Here is a 14,413-nt window from a genome sequence, read left to right on the forward strand (position 1 = left end):
GAGGGCCTCCTCCTTGGGACACTGGGATCCCAGGCCTCAGGAGAGCCGGTGATAAACACACACTGAATGCTGTGGCCCCAGGATACTGATGGACACCAGGAGGTCACAGAGCCAGAGGCCAGGAGGGCTAGAGTCTGTGGGAAGGGGGAATATATTCACACTTTCTACCCTTGTCCAGGAGCAGCTGGCTGTGCAGGGCCACAGGACAGGGTAAGGCAGGGAGACGGGGATGAAAGAGCCTTTGGGATTGCATGGTGGGAGTCTAGGTGGTGCTCTGACTGAGCCTGTGTGTGTAGCAGCTGCTCCTTGGGGAAGACACCCAGAGACCAAGCAGAGGAAGAATAATCAGGGGTTAGGGGTCTGCAGGTGTGAGGTAGTCGAGGTGGCTTTTGTTCCTTTGTCATGGAATTTGGACATGTACCTCATAGACACAGATCCAGAATTAGGCCTGGGTGCCACCTGCCCTACGACTGAGTTCCACATCGTTCCATGGCCTCTCACACTTGATGGATTACAACAGTGCTCATGCTATGGGCCTGGGGCCCAGGACTGGGGCCTGAGACACTGGGTAGCAAAGCATGTCTAATGTACTGTGTGCTCAGAGTGCAGGTGGGGACAACTCTGCAGTGTTCCTCCACGTTGGACCAAGCTGAAAGATGTCCAAATGCCCTCTGTCCATCCTAGGCCCAGCCCTTCCTGCCCTTCCTCATGGTCCTAGCATGGGCCACACATCCTGTGTCCTCAGAACCATCACCATGAGGACTGCTGGAAGACCAGGGCCTCTGACATCTACATGCCACGCTTGCTGCTCTGCGTGGCTTCTCTCTCTCAACTCACACAGGCTCTGCCCTAGTCCTCCACACTCCTCATGTAAACCATGCCAGGCACAGAGAGGACAGAACGTGCTCTTCTCACAGACAGCACTCTTGTGCCTTTCGTGCCCACATGTCCAAGTGTGTTCATACCTCCATCTGTCAGGGAGCAGTGAGGTCTTCCTTGAGCTCACTCCCGCTTCCAGCTGCTCCTCACACCAAAGCCCTAAGACCCAGCCTCTTTGAGGAGCTAACTTAGTCACAGGACTTGATGTTGGCGACTACAACTGCTGTCCTGATGGCTGCCAGAGATGCTTGACCACCATGGCCTCAGACATTGGAATGGCCTGGGGTCAACAGAGTCCAGACACTTCAGGGGCTGGCCAGAGTTCTGTGTAGACCAAGGTCTCTTTCCCTAGTATGTTATTTCATGAAACCTTATGCAATTGGATCTATTCCTTTAGTTTCTTTTTGGCTGTTAACAGGGAACCTGTGGGACAGGGTCAGACACCATCTTGGAAGAGCAAGTGACAAGCCAGAGAGGTGACAGGCTGGTGTAGTTTCTACCCCACAGTCCACAGGCTAGAGTTACAGGCCTGTCTCCATGTGGTCACAGGCTGGCTCCCTGCCTGCCCAGCCTGTCTGTGGAGGGATTGGAGAGTTGGCCTGGGCTGAGGCAGGCCAGGATTTTTCCAGTGGAGTGGCAAGTGACTGGGTTGAGGGTATGATCACTGTCCACCATCCCCGTGGTTCTGGGTAGACCCAAGACATGAAGCACACCTACAGCCTTCCTGTCTCTCCCACTTGCCTGGGGTGTTGGGACCACTCATCCTTGTCCATCTCCTGTCATGCCCTCTTGGTGGGTCAGATTTCAGCCGTGGTGATGGGTGGGAAAACACTGAATTCAATGTCATTGTTAGGGGTCATGGAGCCCCCAGTCCCAGTGGCCTATGCTGGGAGAGATCCCCTACCCCCAAGGCTGGGAAACCTGGCCAGGGTGGGGTGAACCTGCAGGTGCAGGTGGGGGAATCATTGCTGCTATTTCTGGAAGCAACCTCAGAGAGTGAGAAACATAACATGTTTTTCTGCATGAGACAAACATCCATTTGCATGTGCCCTTGTGAGCCAACTCTGCACAGAATGAGTAAGTCGGCAGGTGTGTGTGTGTGTGTGTGTGTGTTTGTGTGTGTGTTAGACACATTGGGAGCAAGCCCTGTTTCACATACTGATATCTGAGTCCCCAAGCCCCTGGTTGTAACCCCTAGCCCATGTGGAAGAACTTCCCTTAGGGGTCCGTTAACTCATCACAGGCTGGGCCACCATGGAGAGCCCTAGCCATCTCTAAGCAGCTTCCACCCTAAACACGAAGGAAAATAATCAAGGTCATGTGTTACCCAGAACCACGGGGATGGTGGGCAGTGATCATACCCTCAGCCCAGTCACTGGACACTCCACTGGAAAAATCCTGGCCTGCCTCAGCCCAGGTCCACTCTCCAATCCCTCCACAGACAGGACGGGCAGGCAGGGAGCTAGCCTGTGATCACATGGAGACAGGCGTGTGACTCTAGCTTGTGGACTGTGGGGTACCACCAGCCTGTCACCTCCATGGCTTGTCACTGGCTCTTCCAAGATGGTGTCTGACCCTGTTCCATAGGTGTCTTCTCTGTCTCTTTCTCTGGCCACCCCTGCACCCTGCCTTTCCCAGCCTTAGCCCCTGTCTCTCTCTGAATGGGATTTTCTCTCTGCTCAGTTGGTCAACCGCAGTTGGAGAGAGTCTGTGTTTGCCTCCATCTCTGCCAATTCCACCAGAGGTCTCTCTATTAATATCCTGCCTCTCCATGTGTCTCTTCTCTTGGTTCTCCTCCTGTCTTCCCATCTCTGAACATCCCTGTCTCTCTGTCTTTGTTGCTCCTTGTCTCATCTCTGTCTCTCTGTCTTTTCTTTCACTGTCTTTATCTCTCTGCTTGTTTCACAGTCTCTCTCTTCTCTCTGTATCTCTGTCTCTGTCTCCATCTTTTCCCTCTCCCTGTATAAGCCTCTTCCTGCCGCTCTCTCTCGTTATTCATTACCTCTTCCTCAGTCAATCACTATCTCTGTATTGTTGTCTCTCCCCATCTCCATCTCCATCTCTGTCTCCTTGTCTGTATCTCTGTCTCCTTACTGTCTTTCTTGCTCTCTGTTTGCCTCTCTCCCTCTCTCTCTCTCTCTCTCTCTCTCTCTCTCTCTCTCTCTCTCTCTCTGTCTCTCTCTGTCTCTCTGGTCTCTCTCTGTCTCTCTCTGTCTCTCTCTGTCTCTGTCTCTCTCTCTCTCATCTGTCTCTGCCTCCCATCTCTTGGTCTCTGTCTCCACCTCTGTCTTCAATTCCCTCTTTTTGCTCCTTGTATCCACATTTACCTCTTCCCCAAGACCTCAGTCTCCAGATCTGCCTGTTTCCATCTCTCCACTGCTGTTTCCCTGTCTTTCTGTCTCTCTCTCCCTGAGTCCCCTGACTTGAAACTGGCCAAGAAGGGAAACATTACTCTGTGATCATGCCTACAGGCTCTGTCTCCACAGCCAGCAGACAGAGAGGGGACCCTCTTTCTAGAAGGTTCCCTGTTAACAGGCAAAGAGGAATAAAAGGAATAGAAGATCCTATTTTGTAGGCTTTCATGAAATAACATACTAGAGAAAGAGGCCTTGGTCACATGACATAGGGTCTGTATACATCTCTGGCCAGTCCCTACAGAGTCTGGACTCGGTTGATTCCAGGTTATTCTATTCTCAAATCTGGGATTATGTTGGTCAAGCATGTCTGGTAGCCAATGGGACAGCAGCAATAGCCATCAACACCAAGCCCCATGACTACTACTCAGAGGCTGGGTCTGTAGACCTCTGGTCTGAGGAGATGCTGACAGTGAGAATTAGCTCCCAAGGAGGACTTCACTGACCCCTGTTAGATGGGAGACTACAGCGAGTGTAAGCATGCTTGTACACATGAGTGTCAAATACACAAGGCTGTTGGGTGTGTCAGAATTTAGGGCAACCGCACCCCTCCCCTCTCTGTTCATGGCATGATTGCCCAGTGAAGGCAGTGGTGGATTGGGCCAGAGCCTGTGTGAGTTGTGAGAAGTCATGGAGAGTGTGGACCCTTCAAGGATAGTGTAGTTCCTTCCTGTTCAAGGTGACGGTTCACTTGACACTGAGTGTGTGACCCCACATGGACCATGGACAGGGGCAGTGTGGACTGGGACTATGGATACAAAACAGATGTTAAAGCCTGTCTCAGCCTGTCACCGCATGGAGGAACACTGCACAGCTTGTCACCACCTGCACTCTGAGCATTCTACATCTTGGTCACCTCTGCCACCCAGTGTCCCAGGCCCCAGTCCTGGGCCACACATCACAACATCAGCCTTTCAGATGGCTCTTCCAGTGTGGGAGGCCCATGGTATGCGGTGCTGAAAGACCTACGCCCACATGTGGGACACTGCCTGAGGGTTGGTGAGAGCCAGGCCTGGTTCTTAGATCTGTGTCCATGAAGTACATGTCTGAATACCCTGACAAATGGGCCATAGCCGCCTCCACTTCCTCAGACCCTGCTGTCCTCTCAGCCCTGATTACTCTTTCCCTCTGTCTGGTCTCTGGTGTCTTCCCCATGAGGCAGCTGTCACATACACAGGCTCAGTCAGAACACAATTTAGTTCCCACCATGCAATCCCAAAGGCTCCTTTATCCCTGTCTCCCTGCCTTACCCTGTCCTGTGGCCCTGCCCAGTCAGCTGCTATGGGCAAGGGTAGAAAGTGTGAATATAGTCCCCCTTCCCACAGACTCTAGCCCTCCAGGCCTCTGGCTCTGTGACCTCCTGGGGGCCATCAGTATCCACGGGCCACAACATTCTGTATGTGTTTATCACCAGCTCACCTGAGGCCTGGGATCCCAGCGTCCCAAGGAGGAGGCCCTCTTGGACATGCCTTCCCCCTACAGTCCCCAGCTCTAGAGTCTTATGTGACTCTGTGTGCTCCCTGAGGTCCAGAGGCCTGCCCTGCTATAGGTGATTACAATGAACCGGGTAGAGGGTCGTTTGTGTCCAACAGCTTTGAGGAGTGTGTGAACTTGACCTGGGATGTTCAGTAGCCTGGAGCAGCCATCACTGTCCTCTGACAGAACTGGCTTTCATTATTCATACTTGGGCCTTCCCTAAAGCCCGCACCCAGTCTGTACCAGGCAGGCAGTACCAGGCAGACTGTACCAGGAAGACTATACCAGGCAGACTGTATCAGGCAGGCTTTACCAGGAAGACTGTACCAAGCAGGGTGTACTAGGGAGACTGTATCAGGCAGGCTGTACCAGGCAGGCTGTACCAGGCAGGCTATACCAGGAAGAGGTCATGTACCCTGCTCTCAGACAACATCTTTTCCTGAGACATCACATTACTGGGCCAGCAAGAGGTGGGGACAGTGGACCAGAGGCTCATGCTGCTCACCAGGTCCCGTGGGAAGTGTCCAGGCTGAGCTACTCAGTGTGCCACTCTGAGAACAAAGGCCTGAAGAGAGGGAGTGGGTAGATGGGCTTGAGGTTTGGAACAGGCAGGCAGGTGCTGTGTATGTGTCTGTGTGGATCTGGGTGTGAGCGCTGTGGCTACGTGTCTGAGGAGTGTTCACCCATGGCTCTGTGAGTGCGTGGCTTTCATCTGAGAGAGTGTGTGTGTGTGTCACATCCTTCACTTGAGTGTGTGTGTGAACTTGTATGCTCCACATGTGTGAACAATCCTTCAGGGCACCCTGTAACTGGGATTACAGAAGTGAGCTGCCATGTGGGTGCTGGGAATTGAATCTGGATTTTTTGGAAAAACATCCACTGCTCTGTATCCTTTTGGTGTCTCTGTCTCTCTCAGTCTCTGTCTCTCTGGAGTCTCTTTCTGTGTCTGTATTGCCTCTCTGTCTCCCTCACTTCCTACCAGTTGCTCTAAAATCTTCCATGTCCCCTATCTTCTTTGTGTCTCTATCAGCATCTGTGGCTCTGTCTATCTTTCTGTGTCTCTGTCTGTCTGTCTGTCTGTCTGTGTCTCTCTGTCCCCTCACCTCGTCACTGTCTCTCTCTAAGTGTCCCCTTGTCTCTTTCAATGGTCTGTGTTTCTGTCATTATCAGTGTCTCTGTCTTTCTCTCTCAGAGTCTCACTGTGCCCTTAGCCTCTTGGTCCTTCTCAGACACTGTGTCCCGTCTTGCACTAGTGTCCCTTGCTGGGCTCATCCAACCTGCCTTCAATGAACTTCAGTGCCATCGGTTGTGACACCAGAACCTACAGAGTCCAGAGGACTGTCCTTCATTGTCTGTGACCAGCTGTGATCTGGGGAACACTGGGAATGGCATGTGCAGTGAGGGACCTGTGTGTCTGTGGAGCCCTGCCTGTCAGCATGGACTCTCTGTTCTGCATCCCAGGGCCCTGCTGAGATGACTATTCTGATGACCTCCAGAAAAGGATATCAAATCCCCTGGAACTGTAGTTTCAGATGGTTCTTAGCTTCCACAGGGGTACTAGGAATCAAAACCCAGTCCCCTGCAAGAACAAGTGTTCTTTACTACTGAACCATGTCTGCACCCCCACAGTTAGAAACATTTAAGGCCAGATTCTTTGAAAGACATATTTCAAGCTCTAAAAGATCAAAATTCTCAATCCAGAATATTATACACAGAAAACTATTAAAATCAAGGGGAAATAAAAGCGTTCCCCAGCAGAAACAGATGAAAAATATTTGTGACAGTAGGCAGCTCTACAGAGGACACTGGGGGGTAATACCTCATAGTGAAGAGACACACCCATACACATGAGGGGACATGGGCTAAATCAATCATGAGGAGGTGTTTGGATGGGAAACTCTGGGTGGCAGGAGGCTTAGCCAAAGTGAAGGGTTCCTGCATTCAAGTCTACAACATCCACACAAGAAAAAAAACTAATTTCAGGAGGATGTAGAACACAGGCAGCTTGAGAATGGAGGGCAGGTTATTTCAAATTTCAGTGGGAATATGGGGATTGAAGGAGTGGGGAGAGAAGTGAAATGCTGAGTTAGCCAAAGGTAAGGACACATGGAGAAGCCTTATGGAACTTCACTACGTTGTAAGCTAGCAAACATAAAGGAGTTTGAACTCAGTATATGCATGGGTGAACACTGTTGTTCTCAGAAGAAATGGGTTAGGTTGGTCCTGGTAGCACATGGTTTAATCCCAGCACTTAGGAAGCAGAGACAGGAGGATTTCCTTTGGTTTGAAGCCAGTCTGGTCTTCTACATAGGGAGTTCCAGGACACCCAGGACTACATAGAGAGACCCTGTCTCAAAACAAAACATAAGTTATTAAAAGAAACCTAGATGCCTTGGTGAGGGAGACTCTAGAGAACAGAACACAAGCCAGGCTGCTCACTGCCTTTGTTCCTGGCCTTCCACCATGACTAGACGTAAGATCTTATTGCTGAAGACCCACTTATTTTAGATGTAGTGCAGAGAAGATTCCATCTTTCCCATTCAGGAACTCTGTCCTGCTGAATGGCTTTCCTAGCAGGGAGGCTGCTATGCCAGCTGTTGTAGGGAGGCCGAGCTCGGGGTTGTCATCCTGAGCCTGGTATGTGCTGAGCTATGGATGGACTTCAGTCCCTGTCTCAGCCTGTCCCCGCATGGAGGAACACTGCACAGCTTGTAACCTCCTGCACTCTGAGCACTCTACATCCTGGACATCTCTGCCACCCAGTGTCCCAGGCCCCAGTCCTGGGCCCCACACCACAACATCAGCCTTTCAGATAGATCTTCCAGTGTGAGAGGTCCATGGTATGCAGTGCTGAAAGACCTACACCCTCATGTTGGACACTGCCTAAGGGTTGGTGAGAGCCAGGCCTGGTTCTTAGATCTGTGTCCATGAAGTACATGTCCAGAAACATTGACAAATGGGCCATAGCCACCTCCACATCATCAGACCCTCTGTCCCCTCAGCCCTGATTACTCTTTCCCTCTGCCTGGTCTCTAGTGTCTTCCCATGAGGCAACTGCCACACACACAGGCTCAATCAGAACACAGCCTAGTTCCCACCATGTGGTCCCAAAGGCTCTTTCATGCTCCTGTCTCCCTGCCTTACCCTGTCCTGTCGCCCTGCCCAGCCAGCTGTCCCTGTACCAGGGAAGGCGGAGCCCAAGCAATACTCCTTCTCACAGACTCTACTCCTTTAGACCTGTGGTACTGTTTTCTCTCTGCTATCTTACTGGTCTGTGTCTTACTGTACTGGTAAGCATTGTTACTAGGAACAAAGTAGAGACCTGGAAAGTTACCTGTGACTTAGAGTTGAGATGAAAGGCCAGGCCTGGTAGATGTTATGTCCCCCAGCCATTGTGTCCCTGAGCTCTGGCCCGAGAACTGGCCTGAGTTCTCTCAGGTGCCAGCTGGTTTTGCCTATCACCTTCTTTACTCTGTGTTTGGACATTATTTGGACAATTCCTGATAGGGTTCTATCCCTTAGTACACACTGACCACAGAGTATCATTCCTGCATTCAGATAGCATGACGTGGAGTATAGGGCCACGAAGTGGCAGTGACTGTGGATTGAGAGCCCTTCAGGCTGCTCACTAAGCTCCAGTAAGAAGTGTCCAGACTGTGTCATCCTCAGTGTGCCTCCCAAGGACAAAGGCCTGAAGGCTAGGCAATGGGTTTGAGGTTCAGACAGGTAGGTAGGTGCTGTGTGTGTGTCTGTGTGGAGCTGGGTGCTGTGGCCACGTGTCTGTAGGTGCATGGCTTCCATCTTAGAGTGTGTGCCAGGGCCTTCATTTGAGTACCAGATGGACCACATTGCTGCACGTTTGTCTATCTGTCTCCTCTAGCCTTTCCCTTCCTTATGTCTGTCTCTCTTGCTTGCATATGTCTTTCTGTCCCTGTCTCTTTTCCCTCCTTGTGTCTCTCTGTTCTTCTGGTTACCTCTCATCTCTCCATCCCTGTATTGTCTCATTCTCTCTGTACTTCTGTGTCCCTTGATCTCCTTCTCTGTCTCTTACATATTTTTTTTTGTGTGTTAAGATCAAGCTGTACCCAGCTTTATATTACTCATGTTGTGTGAAGTAGTGGCTTTTTAAAAAGATTGTTCCTTGCTCTGAGAGGTTTCACTTTTTCAAATGGCCTTTGACTCCGTTTGGAAGCCGGAAGATGACAAGGCTCCCTGGTGGATAAGGAAATGACATCACCTGCACAGCACCTTCCAAAGGCACAGCCCGATGAATAACTTATCCCTAAATTCGGTGTCAGCCTTTAAATTTATGAAAGATGATTAAGATTATAGGAATACATGGATCATTAAAAATCATACCAGGAAAACTGGGCTGGAGAACTTACTGTACACATCCAACTAAAGAAAGGTGCCATATCTTCACCAGAACCCATGGAGAGGAGGACACCTAACATTGTAATGGCAATGACTCCACTAAACTGTCATTTGATAACCTGGTATATACATCAAGAGATCCAGAGGCAGAGAATTCCTGACTGTCCCAGAGCCTTCTTTGACTCAATACCCAATGTTGGCATGGTTCATTATATTACACTTGACTGTCTGTTCATTAGCCTGTCTGGACTCCATCTTGTCCTTTGCCTGCATGATCTTTAGCATCTTGAAGGTTGCTTCTGTACTTGAGTGAACCCTGAAGCTCAGTTCAGGTTTGATCTTACAGCTTACTCTACAGAGAGACTCCACTGGGGTCTCTAACAGATTTCTAGTATCTATTATCTTCTGTTCTACTCTGTAGATGCTTCTGTTTTCTGCATAAAATTTCTTGTCACCTTATTAGCTTTTTTTCAGGCTTATCAAGAATCCAGAAGGCTGTTCTGATAGTGGAGAACCAACATCAGTGTGGGAAACATTCCGGGAGGTCATGTGCAGTGAGAGACCTGCCTGTCTGTGGAGCCCTGTCTGGCAGGAATGAACTGACCATTCAGCATCACCAGGGCCTCCATGAGCTGACTCTTCTAGCCCTCTGCCAGAATAGCTGTGTGGCCTTGAGTGATGCTGGCTGACCTCAGGCTGGTCTGGGTTGTCCCTGGCTGACACTGCTTGACACTGGTTGACCCTGGGAAGACCATACTTAATCTTAATTGGACTTGTTCTCATTGAGACAGAAAATGGCCTCACTAAGGCATGACTGTGGATAGATAGCTGTGGATAGCCTTGGGTGATGGGGGATTGGGGCCTCCTGAATCCCTGGCAGGGCTCCCCTGGCTCTGACCCCTCTTCCAGGCCCCAGGCCCACCTGGCCTGGTCTGGTAGGGTGTGATTCTCAGAACGGTAGCTCTGGTTTGGGGCACCTGGGCTGAGACAGGCTCAGGATGACTCAACTGCTCTCAGCTCAGAGCTATTTTGAGTGTTTCAGCAGGTGATAGACAACAGAGACTTCAGAAGAAAGAAAAACAAGTTACTATATGACCATCCCTGCCCTACCCCCACACCTGTACTGTAAGCCTCCTCCATAGTGTTGACCCCAGACATTGAGATCCTAGGATAGCAGGTGGTAGACAAAGAAGGCTCCAGAGGGGAGAAAAATAATATCTACAAACTCTTCCCTGCCCTATACCTGCCCTGCAAACCTTCCCCACAATGCTGACCCCACATCTGTAGACCCCATGGACAGAGGTTCCAACTCACAGTTCCAACCTCAAGCCTGGGCTTGCTATGTTTCCATTCAGTGCCTCTGAGCTTGGGAAAGACAGATGAGCAAAGGGGTCACTGTCCCAGTGTAGTCCCGGGTGTGGACAGTGTTGTGGGGGTTCTGGAATCTTCTGCAGGAATCCCCTGTAGGGATCTTCCTAATGAGAATGAGGCATGGAATAGCAAAGAGACTTCTTGTAAAATACCACTGATTCCTTGGGCCTCAGACAATGGATGTGAGGTGAGGACCAAGGTCCAGGACCAGTGTGGATAAGCAAAGTTCAGGCTTAGAAGTCAATCCCAATGATTAGGTCAGGGCCAGTCATTCAGTACAGGACCTGGTTATTAGAACCAGAATCCAGTACTTAGGACTAGGACCCACTGTCCTTGCCCAGAACTCAGTGCTGTGGACTACGGTCAAATGTCTATGACCAGAGCAAAGACCTAGTGACCAGAATCTTGGCCCAGTCATCAGAGTGTCGGTCTGATTATCATCTTTCAAGTGTACTGCTGAAGACCAGGGCTTAGTGATGAGAATCAGCACTCAGTGATCAGGACTGGATCTGGTGATAGGAACCCAGGAACGCTGAATTGGTTGTAGGTGTCCCAGTAGAGAGAGAAGCTCACCAAGATGCTAAGCCTTCATTTTCTGAAGGAGCAGAGGGGTTCATCCTTCTCGGAAAAAAGATCGACTCCTGTTAGCTTACTGCAGTTACTTTATTCAAACATTATACAGAGTTAATTTGGGCTGGGAAAGGTTCCGACTACCAAAGTTATCTTGCCCTGCTGTGAGAGAGCGGACCACCTGCACAAATCTTAGTCCCTTTCAACCATGGCTAGCCATAGTCAAAAGTAAGAATTCTAACTTTGCCAGGAGTCTTTTAGAACCAATGTCTGCACAGCTGCAAACTTTCATGTGCAGATTGTCCAGGGTGACATTTCTTCATGGTTCAAACAGCCTCAAAAACATTTCTCAGCCTCTACTGCTTAACCCAAACATAGCAAAGGCTCTGCTGAAACATTTCACTCAAAGGCTTTACTATACATTTCACTACACATTATTTCCAAACAGGGTTTAGTGATCAGGATCGGGGGTCTATGATCAGGTCATGACCCAGTGACCAGTATCACGGCCTAGTGATTAGGAACGGGGACTAGTGATCAGGTTGGCTGTTAATGATCAAAACCAGTCATCAGTGATCAAGACTAGGCTTAGTGATGAGAACCAAACCCAGTGATCATGACCAGGATTCAGTGACCCAGATCAAGGTTCAGAGCTCAGGACTAAGGACCAGCTATTAGAATGAGTGTCCAGGACCAGGGCTTCATGATCATGACTGAGGTCAGGGGTCAGGATCATGGTTCAGTTACCAAAATAGGGCTCAGTGATCTGGACCAAGGTTCACAACCAGGACCAGGGTTTGGTGTTCACTGTTTTCCAAGGATGTTCACAGAGGCCAAATATTTAGAAGTCAGGTCCAGAGATCAAGCTAATGACCTGGTATCGGGTCTGAAGTGGCCACAAATACTTGTTGAAGCCAGTGTTGGTTGCAGCTACACATATGCTCAAGTTATGTCTCAGGCACTAGACAGTGGGCACCTTGTGTCTACCCTGCCCAACACTGCCACGTTCTACGATGTAAGCAACTATTTAGCATGGTACTACTACACTTTCCCTGACCCCTCCCCCAATCCTTTGTTAATGTTTGTTTTTGAGAGGAAGAAATTGTGCTTTTGCATCCATTTATTGCTTAGGGAAGTATGTGAGTGGGATGGGAAGTTGTCACATCAGTCTTAGCTCTGAAACGTGGAGGACTTTCTCCAAGCTTCATCCCTGCAAAGACAAGAGTCATCAGCCAGAGGGGATCCTGGAGTTGGGTTATGTCTTCACTTTCGCTGATGTCCCATCCTGGCTTCTGAAAGACTTGATTAAATTCAGGAAATGGCTTCTGGAAGACTGGGTTAAATCCAGGAAATGGCTTCTGGAAGACTGGGTTAAATCCAGGAAATGGCTTCTGGAAGACTGGGTTAAATCCAGGAAGTGCTGCCATCATTTTCTTCCACTTCCTTCATGGCTGTGAAGGGTTGTAAAGCCACATGTGGAGGGGCCGAGTAAATCCTGAACGTCCCTGCCCCAACCCTGTACCCCACCATCTCCATGACTGCCACCTGTGGCTGGCTCCTGGTCAGTACTGGGGGACCTCTTTGCTGCCAAACGGGCCTCGCACAGTTGTAACAGTCAGTGCTGTACTGTAGAACAAGCTGAGCAGGAAGAGGGTGAGGAAGGTCACAGTGGTGGGCCACAGGCTGGCACCCGGGGTCTCTTCCTCCAGGACGTCTTCTGACTGATCCAGTAGCAAATAGGAAAGTAGCTCTTCACGCTCTGTAAGACATAGATGACCTTCTAGATCCAAACCCATGGGGATGGGGGGCTCAAGCTTAAGGCCTCTGTTTCTATGCCTCCTTGGGCTTTGGGGATGGTGGTGGTAGGGCTTCCTTATCCCTGGGAAGGGACTTGTCCAGGGATACTGAGGAAGCAGGGTCCCAGGTAAGGGGCTGGAATTCTTGCAGTTCTTGAGATGCCCCCAAGACACCCCCCCCTCTCAGGGGAACTTAATTAGAGAACTGTCATGGTAAGAGACTTTGCAGCTCTGAGGAGAGTTTGAGCCCAAGGCTACTTGAGTCTCAGTCTTCTCTAGATATTTAGGAATACCCCACTAAGCCCCAGTTCTTAGGCTAAACTTGGCCTTGGTACTAGGGTTGGGTAAGGTCAGACACCCTCGAATAGATACAGGCCAACCTGATTTCTGGGCCAAGGTTGGACTACCAAGGGCTAGACATGTGGTCAGAGGGTTCTGTTGCATTATTAAGAACGGTGACTGGGGGATTAAGCAACAGTAAAGGCCCCCAGTAGAGACAACCCCGCTATCCTCAGGGTCTTCGCGCATAGAGCTTTCATTTTAAGTGGAAGTAGGAACTGTGTGCTGATAACCAGTCACTCCTATTTCTATCACCTCAGCCATCCATCAATCCATCCACCATCCCCGTCGTTCATCTGTACAGCCATCCACGCACCCACCCTCCAGCCGCTCACTCATCTCCTCACCCACCAGCTTGCCTCTCTCCCAACTGTTGTGATTCTCCTGTTCTCCGCCTCCTCTCCCTGTGTGGATCCAGTCTTTCTCCTATTGGCTCCTCCTTACTAGACTTCTCTGTGATGGGCCAGGCCTTGGGTTCTGTGGGTGACTTTAATACTTTTCTGGGTCAGGTTTCCCAAGTTAGTCTGTTGCTTTTGCTATTCTCAGGGAACTGGACTTTCGAGCTAGAGAGTATTCCAGGGTGTGCATGGGCCTTTACTCTTGCTCTGAGAGTACAGGGAAGTTGCTAGAAACCAGCCTCCCCACCCCCCTGGAGAGGTTCTGAAGGCCTGTAAGACAGGAGCAGGGGCCCCACTGCCCTCTTGTGGGCATCGGGGTGGCAAGTATACCTGGTTGTAGAACTTTGTGTTCTAGAGGTGCTCATGAAGGAGACATTCAAGGCCTGTGTGGTAGTGGTCTCCATGGCCTGCTCCTGCTTCTTCCCAGATTTGTCCCCTACCCTGCTTCTGGTTTGTTATACTTGGGCTCAGGATGGGATGGGAGATTTAGGTTAGAAAGGGGGCACCTGGAGGGGCCTATGGCCTTGTCCATGAGTTGTGTGTAGTTATCAGTGCTGGGCCTGGGAATTCTACTGGGGGATTGGAAGGGGACTCCCCTTGCTTTCCAGAAGTTGGGTGTGGGTTGTGAGCTTCGTCCTCCTCCAGGGTTCAGGTCTGTGTGAGTGTGCAAATGTGAGTGTATGTGCATATATGCTCAAGTGCACATATGCAGAGCAGGGTGTATGCCCATGTACATGTATGCAGAAGAAGGTGTATGCCTGTGTGCATGTATGCAGAAGAGGGTGTATGCCTGTGT

At 50.2% G+C, this 14,413-nt stretch overlaps 1 long non-coding RNA gene across 1 annotated transcript; it reads right to left on the reverse strand.

Moving 5' to 3' along the window:
- Positions 1-11,158: 11,158 nt before the first annotated feature.
- Positions 11,159-13,137, reverse strand: LOC114618752. The gene is made up of 2 exons (XR_003711002.1): positions 12,630-13,137; positions 11,159-12,535 (listed from the first exon to the last, which is right to left on the reverse strand). It is a non-coding gene; the product is annotated as an uncharacterized LOC114618752 (long non-coding RNA).
- Positions 13,138-14,413: the final 1,276 nt, after the last annotated feature.

Source organism: Grammomys surdaster, unplaced genomic scaffold (genome assembly GCF_004785775.1).
Source record: "Grammomys surdaster isolate TR1022 unplaced genomic scaffold, NIH_TR_1.0 144, whole genome shotgun sequence".
Taxonomy (NCBI): Eukaryota; Metazoa; Chordata; class Mammalia; order Rodentia; family Muridae; genus Grammomys; species Grammomys surdaster.